General features: G+C 39.7%; 1 protein-coding gene across 3 annotated transcripts in view; it reads right to left on the bottom strand.

The window, feature by feature from the left end:
- irf2b (interferon regulatory factor 2b) overlaps positions 1-16,674 on the bottom strand; it is a 38,000-nt gene extending 21,326 nt beyond the window's left edge. For 2 of the 3 annotated variants that reach the window (XM_052019254.1, XM_052019251.1), the window contains exons 1-2: positions 16,436-16,674; positions 6,762-6,879 (exon numbers count right to left, since the gene is read on the bottom strand). The gene's annotated coding sequence lies outside the window, so the exon portion shown is untranslated. The remainder of the gene's footprint in view (positions 1-6,761; positions 6,880-16,435) is intronic. The other variant, XM_052019253.1, reaches the window with a different exon arrangement.
- Between the last annotated feature and the right edge of the window lie 1,953 nt (positions 16,675-18,627).

Consider the following 18,627-nt stretch of genomic DNA (forward strand, 5'->3'; position numbering starts at 1 on the left):
GCCTTCTATGCCTTGGCAACTCAAGTACTTGTCTAGATGCTTTTTAAATGTCTTGCCATTATCTGCCCCCACCACTTTCAGGCAGAGCATTTCAGACTCTAACCACTCTTTGTGGGGAAAAAATCCTCCTCAGAAACCTTCTAAACCTCCCACCCCTCATCTTAAACCAAATTGAGTCTTGTTGCAAAGTGGCGCTGTGCTCATGCATGGCAGAGATAGCACCATGGTGACTGTGCACTGAACTGTGCAGAAGTGCTGCTATATGTTATGAAACAACCAGCAACACTGTTAGAAATTTGCTGATGAATTAAATTTGAGACTGACAGATGCAGAGACCAATGGAAGAATGTGGGCCCTTTAAGTCACACCTCCTAGTCGATCTCCTGCAGGATTTGCTCCGTGATTTTTATGAATTATAAATGCAAGTCAATAGATCACACCTCTAGCAGAATGGGTGTTAGGGATTGGATGGCATCACAGACATGATAAGGTAAAGTGCAATTTCTGTATGGCTACTAATTAATCTGGAAATGATCACTAGAGCAATTTATGCATAAAATTTTCAAAATATGGCCAGTTTCTAGGCATACATTGCAAGTCCAACATTTCTTCTTACATTGACTAAAGGGCATGCATTTAAAGAGAGAGGGAGAAAGTTCAAAGGAGATGTGCAGGGCAGGTTTTGTTTTACACAGAGTGGTGGGTGCCTGGAATGCACTGCCAGTGGTGGTAGTGGAGGCAAATATGATAGGGACATTTAAAAGGCTTTTAGATAGGTACATGAATATGCAAAGAATGAAGGGATATGGACCATGTGCAGACAGAAGGGATTAGTTTAATTAGGTGTCATTAGTTTAAATTAGATCAGCATAAGGGCCTGTTCCTGTGCTGTACTGTTCTATGTTTTATGTGACACCTAAGTTATCATCCATGAGGTGTCAAATACAAAATGACCACCGGTTGTCTAACACCATTTCACTTCAGAGCACTAATCACCCAGCTGCATCATAACATGCTGAATCCCGGCTGGAGGCCACTGCGACAGCTGGCATTGCAAACCGATAGTGTAACGTTAATGAAACATGAAGTACGAATTTGAGGTTAATGTTAAAACTTGCTTTAGGGGCAGTGTAGCAAGGGACTTTGGTTTGAAGCTAATTTAGACCTAAAGTGAATGTATCATTGGCTAGCACTCATGTCCCTTGCCTTAACATGGACTAAAGTTCACTTTTTATAAAAGTTCACTTGTAACCAATGCAGTAGGAAAACATTCCCTGCGTGCCATAAAACCCTGAACGTTGTTACAGTTTTTCAGCATTCACCTTTACTATCTGGAAAATTTACCTCTGACAAACACAAGCTATCAATTGTCACTATGATGGAAATTAAACAGAATCAAAACAAAGCTGTTACAACAACCTCTTTTCCGATCCAACAAAAGACAACATTGTCAAGTTTTCAGTATTCAAACATCCTGATCCACGTTAGCTTTAAAATAGCTCTTATGGTTTAAATCTGGATCCATTGCCATATATTGTAGGTGCTATTGTAGGTTAAACAGTCAACACCTTGTGTTTATTTAATCTTTTCATTGGAACAGGGCCGTGTTTACTTAATGCCATGGTGATGGTATTAAAACTAGAATTTTGATTGATCTCTTAACATCCACTTTGTAATGCAAAACTAACAAAATATTCCAGTCCTGTTGAATATTGCAAAATAACTGCAAACAAATAAAAGACAATGTACATATTCACCAAGGTTTCTCATTAGTCATTTTTAAGTTATAGGGAGGCTAGTTATAGGGAGAGGTTGGGCTAGCTAAGACTTCATTTTTTGGAGCACAGGAGACTGTAGAGGTGACCTTATAGAGGTGTATAAAATCATGAAGGGCACAGATAGGGTGAATACACCAAGTCTTTTTTCCCAGGGAAAGGAAATCAAAAAATAAAACGCATAGGTTTAAGGTGAGAGGGGAAAGATTTAAAAGATACCTGAAGGGCAACTCCTTCACGCAGAGGGTGGCGCGAATATGGAATGAGCTGCCAGAGGAAGTGGTTGAGGCAGCTACAATAATAACATTTAAAAGACACTTGGACAGGTACATGGATAGGAATGGCTTAGAGCGATATGGGTCAAATGGGACTAGCTTTGATGGGCGTCTTGGTCGGCATGGATGAGTTGGGCAGAAGGGCCTGTTTCCGTTCTGTAAAACTCTATGACTAATATCTCAGCGTAAACAGTACTTAATATCACAAGGGGAATATCATCCAAAAAGCATGATGTCAAGTTTCAACCAATGCAGTAGTTCAATGTTTTAAGCTACAGAACCTAAAATTAAACATGTAAGATTATTTTTTTTGCCCAGTATTAAGATAGGTGTTACAGATATCTTGAATTCTCCCCTCTGCAAATTTGTCCCTTTCGTAATATGAGAATATATTAAATACAGGAGCAAAAGTACACTGTATGGGTTTCCCTCAATGCTCCAGTTTCCTCTAACATCCCAAAGACATGATAGTACTGTAGAATATCCCTAGTGACAGGAGCATCAGAGAGAGTTGACAGGCATGTGAGCGTGAATAAGTTTCAGGCATATAAGTGGGGGAATGAGACCAATGGGTATGCTGTGGGAGCCAGTATAGGTCTGATGGACTGAATGACCTCCTGTGACATAAGGGAATATAAGAAATGAGAAAATATGAAAAATACAGCCCCTTAATCTCACTCTATTTTTCAATTTCATGGCTGATCTGATTTTGGCCTCAACACTTTTTTGCTTGTTCCCCATAACCCTCAATTCCCCTACAGCCTTGAATACATTCAATGACTCAGCTCTCTGAGCTAGGCAGTTCCAGAGATTCATGATCTGAAAGAAGAAATTCCTCCGCATCTCCAGACTAACTGAAAGAGTCCTTATCCTGAACCTGTTCTAGATCCCCTCACGAGGAGAATCCAGCCCAACAGATTGTTTCCCACTCCCCATTCCCAATCCATTTTGCATTTTGACTTTCATTTTCTGTCTTTTTATTTATCTTGACTGCTGCCTCTTCATTTTCTGTCTTTTAAAAAGATATTTCAGTTCAGGTCTTTTTTTCTAGAAATTTTCTTCCAAATTCTCATTTTCTGTCTTGATGCTGGAAATTACGTGGCAATTTCCAACTCTATCTATTCTTTTTCTTTTTCTAAGAAATGTGGGTATTGCTGACGTCTTACATGCTTCATGAAATAGCTGATTAAAATGCCAAGGCTGCTTTCAAACATTGAGGGACCATGGTTGCCCAGCAAGGCTTATCCATGGATTGGGTGACTCATTAGAAATGACCTTGCTCTATGAAGGTATTTCCTGTACTAATTGCTTTAAGTATATCTGTATCAGTCATCGGTTGCAGTTAATCTACAAACTTTGGAAAATCAGTAAAGATTTTAATAAACTTTAAACTCCGTCAATTCTATAAAACAGAATTATTGTTATGAAAATAATGTAGTGAAATGTCCTTTGTGAAGAGTTGGGCCGAAGGGCCTGTTTCCATGCTGTATAACTCCAAGACTTTATGTTCTCCCCATGACTCCATGGGTTTTGGCCAGGTTGCCCCAGATCCCAAAGACGTGATGGTATTTTAACTGGCTACTGTAAATCACACCTGGTGTAGGTGCGTAGAAGGAAAATGAGGGGGGGACTGATCGCTATGCGAGTGACAATAGGTACATGTAAATAAGTGGGAGAGTGGGACTGACAGGATCGCTCTGACAACCTCGATGGACAACGTGTCCTTCTACTATAATGTGAGGTGAGCTGGTAGGTTGGCTATTGTAAATTACCTTTTAGTACAAGAACCAGGATTGATGCACCTGTGAGAAAAAGTTGCAGGGCTGCATGGAAAATAAGGAGAGGCAGAATGGGACTAATGGGATTACTCTGCAGGGAGATGGCATGGGCTCGATGGGCCAGATAGCTTCCTTCTGTGTTATAATAAGTAAATAAGTGATCTTACCAGAGTTGTGAGCAAATACTCTACTTTTAATTCCATTCCTCTAGAAATGAATCATAGTATTTTGATTTTATTAATTGCTTTATTAACCTGCATTATACTGCCACATGTATCTTGTATTTGCAACCACCAATCATTTTGCTCCCCACCCCATTTAGACCTTTTTTTACCCCTAGGTGTGTGGTCTTCTTACTCTTCCATCCCATACATACTCCCTCACTGTTACCCCTCTAGGAGCTCATTTGCCCGATATGCACAGTAAAGAACTATACATTGCATACTCTCTTATTATGTAACGTATTTATATTTCAATGCCACCAAAACTCAAGTATTCAGCAAGTAACACCAAGGTCTATAAATTTAAAGACGGAAATCAACCTTGCTGCAGACTGAGGGGGTTATTGGAAAACTATCCTCCTACAGATCTGATGACCCTACACAACATTTTTCAGATCCATCCTTCCTAAAGCATAAGACATTATAAACATTGCTATTAATATTAAGTACTACATAATATAAGCTGTAAGCTTGATTAACACACATGGTTAACTTAAGCTTCCTTGAAATGTGACAATTTCAAACAAATGACTTATATAATCGTTTTTCTGTTTCAAGCAATGGTAATTCATCGACTTCTTCATTCAGAGTGGGAATCTGGGAAAAACAATGTTACTTCAAGAGGAAAAGAAACGGAGAATACAGGGAATTAGAAGATAGGTGACATTTTAATAACAACTGTGAAAATCTCAAGTGGTGACTACACAGAGGTATACCAGCCATTGTACACAGACGCTGCTTCTCCATGCACATTTCAAACAGAGGAAGTAAAACTGAGTTCCTTGTGTCAGAGGTTATAAATAACTGTGCTTGGTGTTGTTATTACCTTGCTGGTGTTAGTCCAAATAACCATGATTCAGACATGGTCCTTGACAGCAACAGTCAATGAGACACAACAGGAACAGAGCACCTGTCACATTTAAAAATGAGGTGCCAACCTGGTGAAGCTGCAACGTGCATATTAACCTCAAAAGCAGCATGAAACAGACAGAGTCAAGCAATTCCATGGCCAATGGATAAATCAAACCTCCACAATCCTGCCACATTGGATCTTGAATGGTAGTGGACAAATATACAGTTCTTGGGTGGAAACAGCTCCAAGTACATCCTCATCTTTAATCATGGAGGCTTATTTGCATCATATTTGCAACTGTATCCAGTTGGAGACACCAAGTGGATAATGTAACTCAGCTTCTCCCAAGAGCAACTCCATCACAGAAGCTAGTCTTCAGCCAATTCGATTCATTCCATGTGACATCATGCTATGGATGAGAGCATTAGATATAGCAACAGATGAAGGACCAGACAACATCCCAGCTATAGCAATGAATACTTGCACTCCAGAAATAGCTGGCCTCTGACCATGCTGTTCCACGATAGTTACAGCACCCAAAAACTGTTTCATAGCAAACTTGTTTATTATCTAATGCAAAAGTCCTTCCTACAGATGCTCAAGCAATTTAATAGTATTGTAACCTGGTGAATATTATATCAGCAGAAAAATATTAATCCACATGATATGTTAAATATTCTGAGGATACTACTAATGGCTGGGATGACTTGATCTCTTTTGATTTATAATAGGTGCTGATAAAGCAACACAATGAAAGAAATGGCACAAAAATTAGTTAGAGCTTAAGTAAGACAGCATCTAATTTGCATCTCAAATATACCGTTTGAGGAAAGATATAGGTTGAGTTCCTGAAGCAGAATGATGTCAATGTTGAAAATAGTAGCATTATACTTTCTGTAGACACAAGAGATTCTGCAGATGCTGGAATCTGGAGCAACACACACAAAATGCCGGAGGAACTCAGCAGGTCAGGCAGCATCTATGGAGAGAAATAAACAGTCAACATTTTGGGTAGAGACTTTGAAAGGTCTCGACCTGAAACGTTGACTATTTATTTCTCTCCATGAATGCTGCCTGATCTGCTGAGTTCCTCCACCATTTTGTGTGTGTTGCATTATATTTGTTGTGCCTGCTGTTTGTATGAGCCACTGCAAATCAGATATAATCCATCTTGCATAAGTGGAAAAATCATGGAAGTGAGAAACAGGTTTTTTGCTATTTATAAAAAAAAAGTAACTTTATTTTTTTTGTTCATCTTTCAGGATCTGGGGAGCCATCCCCAAATATCCTCCTTGAACTGAGTGGCATGCTCGGTCATGTTAGACTGTATTTAATGGTCAACCACATTGATTAAATGAAAGGAAGAACCCTCCAAACAATGCCCCAACAAAGTGTGCCGATTACAAGCTCTAATTAAATTATTCAGAAAACTATCGCAACAACCACGCCTGCAAGTCTTTTCAAAGTGATGGACAGCATTCGTGACATGTGGTCTTGCTCACTAGTAGGCTAATAAACTCCAAATTATTTTTCAAATGCATTCTGCCAATTTTGAATTAAGTCAATCTAGCCCTCAGTAACCTTGATTCCATAGCAAACTAGAGGTCATAACTTTGTTCTAAATTGGCAGATCCATTTAGAATTGCCTTTGTGGGAAATGGAAATGCTACTGATGCACTAAGACAATGTTCTTTTGAAACTGATATCTAACAAATATGTTGAGGCAGTTTTGCTCCTCACCCAATTCGTTACATTAATCCAATCCAGAACTATGAACCGTAAATATTCCAAATTCAGAAAGAGCTCCCCCAAAAAAAAAATGAACTGGTCAGTCAACCTAAGACAGATATTTTCCTTACCTGCAAATTAAATGTGACTGTGCAGTCAGAACAGTCTCTGACTTGGAGAGGGTGGCATGCGGAATAAGGATGACCTTCCTGTCAGATATGGGGGGTGGGTATGTGGTCTGGAGTGTCACTGAAAGAAATAAGAATGGTGGAGAGAGTCACATACAGGAATAAAGGATAGGAATTAAAATCAAACTTTTTTTTTGTATGGAAGGAAAACCTGATTTTAAGATTTAAGAATAAGGTTTCTTTATTAGTCACATGTACATTGAAACACACAGTGAAATGCATCTTTGCGTAGAATGTTTCGGGGACAGTCCACAAGTGTCGCCACGCTTCTGGCGCCAACATAGCATGCCCACAACTTCCTAACCTGTATGTCTTTGGATTGTGGGAGGAAACCAGAGCACCCAGAGGATAACCCAATGCAGTCACGGGGAGAACATACAAACTCGTTACAGACAGCAGCCAGAATTGAAAGCGGGTCACCGGCGTTGTAATAATGTTACGCTAACCGCTACACTACCTAATGAGCCACATAATAAGTGCACATAGAACTGCTGAAAATAAAAACGGATTCTTGTCACCAACCTAATCATAGAAATTACAATTTATCCCAAATTAATAACAAATGTCAGAGTTTTATTTTACTGCATTGCGGCACGGTAGCATAGCGGTTAGCGCGACGCTATTACAGCACCAGCGACCGGGGTTCGATTCCCGTCGTTGTCTGTAAGGAGTTTGTACGTTCTCCCATGTCTGCGTGGGTTTCCTCCGGGTGCTCCGGTTTCCTCCCACATTCGAAAGACGTATGGGTAGGTTAATTTGGGGGTTTAAAATGGGCAGCGCGGACTCGTTGGGCCAAAAGGGCCTGTTACGACGCTGTAAATAAAATTTAAATTTAAAAAATATAAAAATTTTTAATAATGTAAAAATAAAAATTTAAATTTAAAATTATTTTATTTTTCATTTTCAGTATTGAAAGTTACAGTATATCTGAAATATTTTCATTCAAGCTTTTGAACTTTGGTTTCAAACTCAAGCACCTGAACATCACAACATGCACTTAAAGGCTTGGCGGCTGTGGGGTGAGAAGGATTGAGTACAGGTGGATTTGACCTGTACTCAGCAGTGCATTTTAACTCTGGCTTGTCCTAAACATTTGCAACAACCTGAATCTTGCCTGAAATTTGTGTTATATCATGCAGTTCCATATACTTCTAATTATTTATTTTTAAACACCTTTTAAAATTTTACCTTTGACATATGTTATTAATGCACAAGCACCACAGACAAAGGCATTCCTTCCAGGCCCCAGAAATGTTGAAATTCCAACATTCGTTAGATAAATGAAAGTAAGAATCCACAGCATGTCAATCCTTAAGGATTTGAAAAGTTTGATTTATACAATCCAATACATTTATTGAATATCTTTTACATGAAAAGTATTATCTGATGCATGGCACAAAATGATGCACACTTTAGAGTGTTGTGTTTTTGTAGGAAATTTTGTTTTGCCTCATTCTTTTGCTGCAGGTTTAAAATTTGCTTAAATTTAAAACACAACAGAAAATTCCAGTAATATCCAGCAAGTCAGGCAGCATCTATGGAGATAGAAACAATATCAACTTTTCAGAACATGAGTAAGTTAGAAGTAGGTGTTCTTTACTTTCCAGATTGTTTGCCTCACCACTAAATATAACCTAAAATATGTAATCCTGTCTAGAGATATAGAACTGAAGCAAGAGTAGGCAAATCAGCCCTTTAGGCATGCTCCACCATCAATAAGATCATAGTTGATCCAGTCTTGGCCTCAAAAGCACTTTACTGTGCTCTCCCTGACCCTGACTCCTTTGTAATTCAAACATTTTGAACATAGGTCTCTGGATTATTAGTCTAGCTCTTTAGATTACAAGTCTGGTAATTTAGCCACAGCAACACCACCACCACATCATCTGGTGATTTATCTAACTTCATACAACCATAACCATCAGCAAAAGAAATCATTACAGCATCTTAAAAATGCATTAAATGACAAATGAAACCACTATCAAAATGATGGTAGGAATATGGTAAAATGGTTCAACTCTCAGGGGTGGGGGTGGGGGGCTGTTGGGGAGAGGGGGAAGGATATTTTGCTCCATGATCAAAACCTGCTAACATATGTTGAGACACTGTAGTGCACTGCACCAGCTGTCATGACATTAATTTGAATGCACACAGTTAAATGAAATTAACTGTTTGTAAAAGAGTACATCCAAAGGAAATAGAAATGGATTAAGATTTGTTCATTGAAGATAATGTACAATTTCAGTTTGCAAGTGTGAACATGTGTACATTCTTGCACTATTTTCACATCAGTCATTGCATTATTCTTCCAATTTAATTCTCATCTGCATATCATATAATTGGGACACTTATAGCTTGCTTCCCATATGTCTACAAGCTTTTAGCAAGGGTAACTGTCATTCCTTTTAATTCACAGATTTCACAGTTGGTATTGCAAAAGCTCCTGGCAATTACTTGCCATGAAGCCAGTGTGCAGGTGACAGTATTCACTCTGGTTCTTTTACGAGAAAACTGATCAAAGGGTCCATTCACATTATTCCCAACTGCACCAATGCCCAAAAATACTAATGAAGATCATTCTTCTCTTCTTACCCTTTCCTATCATTTCAGTTAGTTTCTATTAATGACATCTGTGCTTCTCCAGAGGTTGAGAGTACATTTTTTAATTTTATGGGTGACGCACTCTTTACGTGTTCTGAAATCTGACCAGCAGTTTTGCCAGTAACCACAAAAATAGTGAGTTACTCTGGTAGAAAGCCAGCATGGATATAATGGGCTGAATGGGCTCCTTCTGAGCTGTAGCCATTGTACAATATGATTCTATGAAATGACAATTTCAGAATATAGACTAATTTGGATTTCCCATTAATTTTTTTTTCATTTTGCCATATAATTGCTTACACATTTTCTTCCTGGCTATATTTCCATCTATGTTTTTACTCTTCCAACTTCTTACACTATGCAGACCACAGACTTCTGCATATCACTGAGAAATGGTAATGGTCAGTAGTCTATAAATATCTTTTAAAAGCCACGTATAGTATGCTGAAAGCAAAACGTAAAATCTGCAAGGCTAATATTTATTGCTGGCATGGAATTTTATACAAGAAGAAAATTCTATTTTCTCTAAGGAGGTAATTTATTTTTTATGTTGGTTAAAATCAAAAAATTCAAACCCTAAATATAAACACTGTGGTTGAGTATGTTCAAGGTGATTATCAACCATCTAACTGAAAGGAAAAAGGAAATGTGGGCTGAATGATTTGTTTGAAAGACTTTCTGTTAAGAAACTTGTTTTTTATCAAGTGCAAATCTGATTCAAAGATTCTAACATTATTCTAGTTTAAAAGTTTGCACTGTAGTTTATACAGAAATGCATCCAGTAAATGGTGTTTCCTACCAAATGACGGCATTAAGTAGCAAGATAATCTCCTCCCCAATGCCCCACCATACACCCAACATATGTGGAAGGAGACATATTTATCAACGAAAAACTTACATTGAGCTGACATTAAAATTAGGGAAGCCATGAATTAAAAAAGAACTAAACTTAAATTACATGCTTAATTAATAATATTTACAACTTCTTGAGAAAATGGAAGGTCAGAAAAGTAAGATACAGCCAGCAACGGGCTAAAAAGCTAAAAAGCTAGAGGCAGTCTTATGGCTGATCCTCTTCAACCATCACAGATAAAATTTACAAATCTCAGCTCACTGTAGACCTGGACTTAGTCAACAGCAACATAAGTTTCTGGACAAGCTGCCAGAGGTCTAACCACTTATCTAGAAACACAAGTTTGAATATCATCAGAGATTTAAAGTAATTAAATAAATCTAGAATATTAAAAAAAATAGTTATTAATAGTAATGGCAACTATGAAACCATCGGATTGTCATTAAAGCCCATCTTGTTCACTGATGTCCGTCAGAGAAGCAGATCTGTTATGCCCACCCAGTCTGGGCTCTAATGTAAGCATGGACATATAAAATAGTTGATTGTTAACTGCTCAGTGGCAAATAAGGATGGACCATAAATGCCAGCATTGTCAGCAGCTTTAACAACCTGTGAACTAATAAATAAAACATTAGAAATGCCATGCTGCGTTTTAAAATCTTGCAATAAGATCCATAATATTGCCACTACTGAGCTTACAATGCTCAAGACAAAAGAACTTCTGAAGCAATTCTACAGGCATGTTGATGTTATAGTGAACATATTTTTGAAGTGTTTCCAAGTCTTTTCTGTAACATTGTACATGAAACTGTCCAAAAACTGAGGCAGGGTTATACTTTTGTCTTAATATTTAGATGACATAAAATAAAGAAATAATATTTATCTCCAAATTTTCAGCTGCAGAATGTCTTGTCTACACTAATTTCTAGTTTTCATGCAACAACTGAAGTACACCAACCATGGTGTCACTTATTAAATGCCACCATTTACTTTAGTTTAAAAATGCAGCTGTTTGCACAAGTCACTTTTAAATATCAGCTGCCTGTAAACTCAAACATATAATGCTAATATTTGTTAGCCTTGACCAATTGAAAATCATTTTACTAGGTCACATCAGAAATTCAAACAGGAGCCTGTGGGTATGAATTATCCTTGTTCCCCAACACAATTTTCACCAGGAAGACATCATGCCCCATTTAACACTTCTTTTGAGGTATTGCAGGGGAACTTGGACCACATTTTTCTGCCTGTGGTCAGGCAGCCTGGGATAATTAAGCTTTGCTATTACATTTCTGGATGACAACACAAGCCAGGTAAGTTAATTACCCAGCTGCATGCTTCAGAGTGCTCTCTCCTGCACTGCATTAATCCTTCCACCTCTCCCTGATCTCCAGCCTACAGCACACACCCAGAACCTCCTGAGTCCAGCCCTCTAATCTGCCACCCAACTGACTCACCTCCATTGTTGCAGCCAATCTCCAACCCACTGGTCCCATTCTCAATTCTGCCCCCTCAACTCACATCCAGTTTGCTGGCCCCGATTCCCCCACTCCCCAGGACACCCATTCCTATGGCTTGACCTCACTTCACATACCCCTCCCTGCATAACATCTATTCTGCTTCTCCCAGTCTTGAGACACACCTCACCACCCCACCCTTGTCTGTTCAGCCAGATCTGATCCCAATAGTTAAACCCCCCAACCCCAACAACATCCATTCTGCCAACCTTGATTGCAACCCCTCCTCAATCCCCCAACAACATTGATAATCTTGAAGCAACAAACAATTTGCTGGAGGAACTCAGCAGGTCGAGTGTCATCTGTGGGAGGAAAGGAACTGATGACATTTTGGGTCAAAACCCTGCATCAGGACTGTGCCTCTATTAATAATGGTCCTGATATACCCTTTCCACCTTCTTCCAATACCCTTTCTCCTACCACCAATTGTACAATTGTACCCATGGCCTTCAACCTTGCCAAAAAAAGTCTCCAAAAATAGTACTGGCTAATACCAAAAATATACAATGCCCTCAGCAGAGAACCAATCACCAAAACAATGGTTGATGCTGCATTGCTGTACATCTCATAGGTGTACTGGAATTTTCCAGCAAGAAAAGGTTAACATATTCAAGAAGTGTGTGCATTCAACATTATTTTCAATAATTTTCCCTGTGGTTTTTACAGCACATATACTGTAGAGGCCCTCTCCTACCGGTTTCCTTCTTCTTCAACCCTTTGCCTCCTTTACCTATCACCTCTCAGCTTATTACGTCTTCTCCCCCTCTCCCACCCACCTACCTTCCCCCCATCACCTGGACTCGCCTATCACCTGAACTCACCTATTACCTGCCTGCGTGTGGTCCTCCCCCTGCCCTGACCTTCTTATTCTGGCTTCTGCCCTATTCCTTTCCAGTCCTGATGATGGGTCTCGGCCTGAAACACCGACTGTTTATTTCCCTCCATGGATGCTGCCTGACCTGCTGAGTTCCTCCAGCACTTTTTGTGTATTGTATTATATAGGAAGATGGCCTGATATATGGAAAACTAGTTATTCTCAGACTGATTGCACTGAAAGCTGCTATATATTACATATTTTCCTACTAAAATGATGACACTCTTAAAATCATATGCTTGCAAAATGGAAACAACTTTTAATTCTAATACTACTAACACCAGTAGCATTCAGATAGTTCCCATACTGGGTAAGTGAAGCTAACCATCTATCATTATCATGGATGTCAATTACTGAGAAGGTATTAAGTTCACTGCCTTTTTAAGGGGATTTAACAACTGTTTTGCAATCATTACAATCCTGGTTATTCCCTACTTGCTTCTCTTCTGTGTTTCTGTTCACTCTAGATGTAATCTTGACCTAACTCCAACTATCAACCCTCCTAAACAGCATAGGCTGTGTGAATAAAGACAACAACATGGACCTGATGGGTGGAATACCTGTCACTGCAGTGTAACATAGGAAGTAATGCTTCCATGTGGTGGAAATGGGAAATGGGAGTGGTTCTGCCAATCTCTCACTGTGGTTTCAGCAGATGCATGGAGTTCCATTCCTGCTTGGATCTATTCATGGATGATCCAGAGTTCTGATGAAGAGTCTTTGACTTAAATATCTCTCTGTTCACAGATGCTGCCTGACCTATAGTATGTTTTACTTTAGATTTTGAGCATCTGCAGTTTTTTTGATTTTTAATATGCCAACACTCCTTCAATAATACCTCCCAAAGCCATAATTCAAATGTTGCCCTTGTCCAAACTCACACCAAGTCACGTTCACTGTGCTCCAAAACCCCTCACAGGCTCCAACTTCAGCAATCTGTTGTTTATAATCACCCGACTATTCCAACTTCTCCATTTCTGGCTCCTCAAGCATTCCAGATTTCAAAAGCTCCTCCTTACCAATATTCCAAGTTCTAGAACTCCTTCCCTAAACTTCTGAGTGTCTTTCCCAATTTACGATGTTCTTTGAAAACTTATCCTCTTCCAATATGTCTTAAATGGCTCTGGGTCACGTTTTGCTTGATGACACACCTATGAAGCTTCACTTAAAAGCTGCTATATAAATACAAGATCAAGTTGTTGCTGTCTATCAATACTTTTACCCTAAAAATTGTTATAGAACATAGAAAAACTACAGCACAATTCAGGGCCTTTGGCCCACAAAGCTGTGCCGAACCTGTCCCTACCCTAGAAATTACTAGGCTTACCCATAGACCTCTATTTTACTCAGCTCCATGTACCTATCTTACAGTCTCTTGAAAGACCCTATCGTTTTCTAGAATCGAGAATTGCACATGCAATGTTTTGCAATTACATTGATTCAAAGTTGGTGCGAAGCCAATCCCACTATTTTGGGAATCAACATCATATGTTCTCATTATTTTTGGAGCAATTTCATTTTAATTTTTTACTGGATTCTGCACTGTATATTTTATGCATTTTATGGCTCTGGTAGGATTCACATTCAGACCTGAAGAACTGACACAACTGTATCCTTTTAAACCATGTTATGAATGATAGATAGCTAGAAACTCTAATATACTACATGAGGCCCGCCCTATCCTTAAGCCACAATTGTTTACACTAATATATGCACACATTTATGTCATAATTATATGATTCAAAGTGGCAGGAATATTGGATTTTGACACAATGGCTGAATGAATCTGCCTAATTTGGGGCGTAACATTGTGACCCACATCTCAAAGAACTCTTTCCGATCCCTCCACAATAACTCCAGCGTTCTGCTGAAATTGCGGTGAAAGAGTGGTAGAACCAATCCCAGCTCTGCCCCTACCTCCAATCCCCACCACATTACTCCCCTAATAACACAAATAAAAGATTATTCCACCCGCCAGGTTGTCTTTATCCACACAATCCTCATCTTCTATTTAACCTCCATTCCTTTAAAATGTGTTTTCCATGCCTTTCAAAATCTTCATCCCATATGCAATCATTCTCCTTGAAAAAGGTTTGTTTTCATTTTTTAAAATCCTTTTATAGCAATCTTACATTGTGCATTTAAGATTACCTAAGACTTTACAGTGCAGAAACAGATTATTTTACCAACACTGATGTTTATGCTCCCGCCCTACTTCACTCTACCCTTCCATTTCACTGTCAAGCAGCTATCCAACTCTGCCTTGAGTGTCATTTGTCTCAACTATTCCATACTGCATGGTGCTACACGTTCTTACCACTCTCTGAGTAAAACTGTTTCTACCGAGCTCCTTACTGGATTTATACTCTCTTACATTGATAGCCACTTAGATTGGAGTCTCCAATATGAGGAATGACCTTTTTAAACCCTTAATAATTTTACAAATTTCTTATTGGGTCACCTCTCAGTCTCCTCTTTCTGCAGCCTCAGCCACCTCGGCCTCCGTTAACAGTTATAGCCTGTCAAAACAACTATCATCCTGGCATATCTGTTTTGCACTTTGTTCAGTGTTTTTACATCCTTTTCTAATATGGAGATCAGCACTGTGTACTGTACTCTTAACTGCAGACTAAACAAGAGTCCTTAATATTTTTGGACTTAAAATACTTAAATTTAGTTTTTCAAAAAACATATCCTTCCATGCTGACATCTCCCTAACCGACCCTCTGCTAACATTCTTTTTGCTGGAACTATAATTCTCGAATTATGTAACGCAACCGCGGCTTACGTCACCTCAGAACTGTGCATTAAAAGAACGCACTCATTGGCTGTAAGAGCCATCAATCAACGAATCGGTGCCATATCATTGCCTGCTGCAAGTGTCAATCATAGTCCTAGCGTCTCATTAGTCGTCGGAGGAGTCAATCAAAGTGCAGCCTGGACCATGGCGCGCCCAGATCTCGAGAGGCTCAGAAGGCGGAAGTGAGTTACTCACTAAAAACATATTAAAATAAATAAAAGTAAAGCTTCCAAAACATATTACTGCAACCTAATCTCTTTTTGCTAGAATCTTAAGTCAATCTGTACACCTTATATGAATGGCAATGCTATTTCTATATTTAATGCAGCTTCAAGGGAATGTTGTCCTATAAATATACCTTGACGCAATTGTAGTGTTATGCAAAATATTGCACACTGAACTCCTTCACATTTTATCTTTTAATGCGGCTCCATTTATAATGTCTTACTGTTTTTCAGATTCTTTCTATCTGGTGTCTTTATAAACTGAGAACCAATAAACCGAAAGTGTAATTTCGCTCCTCCATGTTTCAATCCGCAGACTGTGAAAAGGGGCAACGATCAGCTCTTGGCTTTTTACAGTTGTCCTACAATCTCAAGAAACGAACCCGACGATGTACTGTGCCAGTTTAATTGCTGATGATATATAGTGCCAGTTTAATCCAAAACCTCCCTAGCATTAATTTGTAGGGAAATATAAATTAAGCAAACATATTGCGTGATCGGCAGTGGTCCAAATCCCACATTAATTAAATTAACATTAGTTGTTTTGCAGAAGTGTTTATGCTAAAAACGAAACTAAAACTACAAAAAGCTTCGCGCAAAAGTTGGAAACACTTTTCGTTTTCCTTTTGCAGCGGGCCGGCTCGTGTTTTTTTAAAGGCACCAAAGTCTTCCATATCCCCTGCATCTATTTTTTTCCCCCAAATCAAGTTTAATGCATTCGGAATCTTTGAGAAAACCCGCTCATTACCTCCAGATCCCCACTTCCAAATGAGTCCTGGGCTTTTTTTTCCAAAGTGGCTGACAGCGGGACGGTCACGTTGATGCAGGAAAAAAAAACAGTCCAGAGGCAAACACAAGTCCCCCGTCCTGCCAGTTGCAGAATTAGATCGAAAGTAAAAGAAGAGGCCGGAAGACTGGAAATTCCCCCCTTGCGATTTGTTTTCGTGTTTGTTCCTCAGAATTTACAACATCGCCTGGGCGGGACCCGATCGCCGACTGCGGAAGTCTTTCGCAAACTTTCATTGGCCGCATCGTTTCCTCGGAAATTCATTTTCAGTTTTCACTTCCCTGTTCGCCCGGCAGCGAGCGAATGAGTCAGTGTCCATGTCAGTTTCGGCTCCGCCGAGCCCAGCCACCTTGCGCCCACTCAGCTGGGCGCAGTTGTCAAATACTATGGACGCTTGCTATGTATTGCTCCCTTAGAGGAAAAGAAAGTAACGTATGGCTTCCTTGAAATAAATGTTTTAAGGAGACAGGGTTTAAAGTTTTAGTTTCATATGCTTAGCAGATTTTTTAAAAAATTTCAACAAACTGCAGAACTCTGTTAAATTGAAATGTAAAATTAAGTGGCGAATGGATGGGAACTGCATTCTATGGCACAGACTGACTTGTTAGCACAGAGAAGGACTTTTCTTAAAATAGAAACCCACCCGCATCAGCTGTAGTTTCTCTGCGGCTCCTTGAATTGCTAACCGCGGGCACAGATTGGCTTCTTAACCGAAGGCCGGTGTCTCTGCGCGTCTCCGCCCCAGTGGAGCAAGGTTTACAGCACCTCTTCACTCCAACACAATTGTTTCTTGTTGCATGACATTTGCAAACTAATGAAGACTTCAGCAACAGGTGCTGAATTTCAGAACTCTGTCCCGGAATCGCTGGTAATTTGCGATGCAGAACTACGTATAGTTGCTGTGCCATTTCACATACATCTCCACTGCATGCCTATCTTGCTTCTTCGACTCTTTCGTGGGTATCACTCGCAAGGTCCAGTGCCTATTCCAAAATGGCCCTTTGAAGGGAATACCTTGCTAGACCATCCAATAGAGGAGATACAAGTCATCAACAGTCTTATGGGGACAGAATATTGCAAAGCCCAGGGCAAGGATGGCGGCAATACCGGAGAAACAAAGGACTGCAGATGCTGGAAAATGGATGAAAAACACTATGATGGTGGAGGAACTCAGCAGGCCAGGCAGCATCCGTGGAGGAAAGCAGGCGGTCAACGTTTCGGGTCAGGACCGCCTGCTTTCCTCCACGGATGCTGCCTGGCCTGCTGAGTTCCTCCACCATCATAGCGTTTCACAAGGATTTCCTTTCCCAAAGGGCTTTAGTGAACCTTTTGTGTGAAGATCCAATGGTTACATGTTCATCGTTACCAATACTAGCTTTTTTTTTGCATGAAATTAATTGAATTTGAATTCCCTAGCTGTGGGAATTTGAACTCAAGTCTCCAGGCCATTAATCCAGCCTCAATGTGTTCATGGAGGCAGAAGACATGGCTGGGTATATTACATCAGTTCTTTAGCAAGAACAAAGATGCTGCAGGAGTCTTGGCAACAGATATAGAATTGAGATTGTGAATGGATTAAAAATTGCTAAAGGGAAGGTACTATAAAGGATAGAGTCACATGGTTCAGGAAGATACATTCCAGGTTGCTGAGAGACATAATGGAGGAAATTGGGCCCAGGCTTCTTCCACCCATCAGTCTGAGAATTGCAACATTGTAATGTTACTGGAGAAACTTCCAGAAACAATAATGAGCAACAGCATTAGCTATCACATGGACAGGTGTTGGTATCGGTTTATTATTGTCACTTGTACCGAGGTACAGTGAAAAGCTTGTCTTACAAGCCGATCGTACAGGTCAATTCATTACACAGTGCAGTTACATTGAGTTAGTACAGAGTGCATTAATGTAGTACAGGTAAAAACAGTAACAGTACAGAGTAAAGTGTCACAGCTACAGAGAAAATGCAGTGCAGTAAGGTGCAAGGTCACAACAAGGTAGATCGTGAGGTCATAGTCCATCTCATTGTATAAAGGAACCGTTCAATAGTCTTATCACAGTGGGGTAGAAGCTGTCCTTAAGTCTGGTGGTACGTGCCCTCAGGCACCTGTATCTTCTACCCGATGGAAGAGGAGAGAAGAGAGGATGTGTCGGG

The sequence above is a fragment of the Pristis pectinata genome, chromosome 7 (genome assembly GCF_009764475.1).
Source record: "Pristis pectinata isolate sPriPec2 chromosome 7, sPriPec2.1.pri, whole genome shotgun sequence".
In the NCBI taxonomy this organism is placed as follows: Eukaryota; Metazoa; Chordata; class Chondrichthyes; order Rhinopristiformes; family Pristidae; genus Pristis; species Pristis pectinata.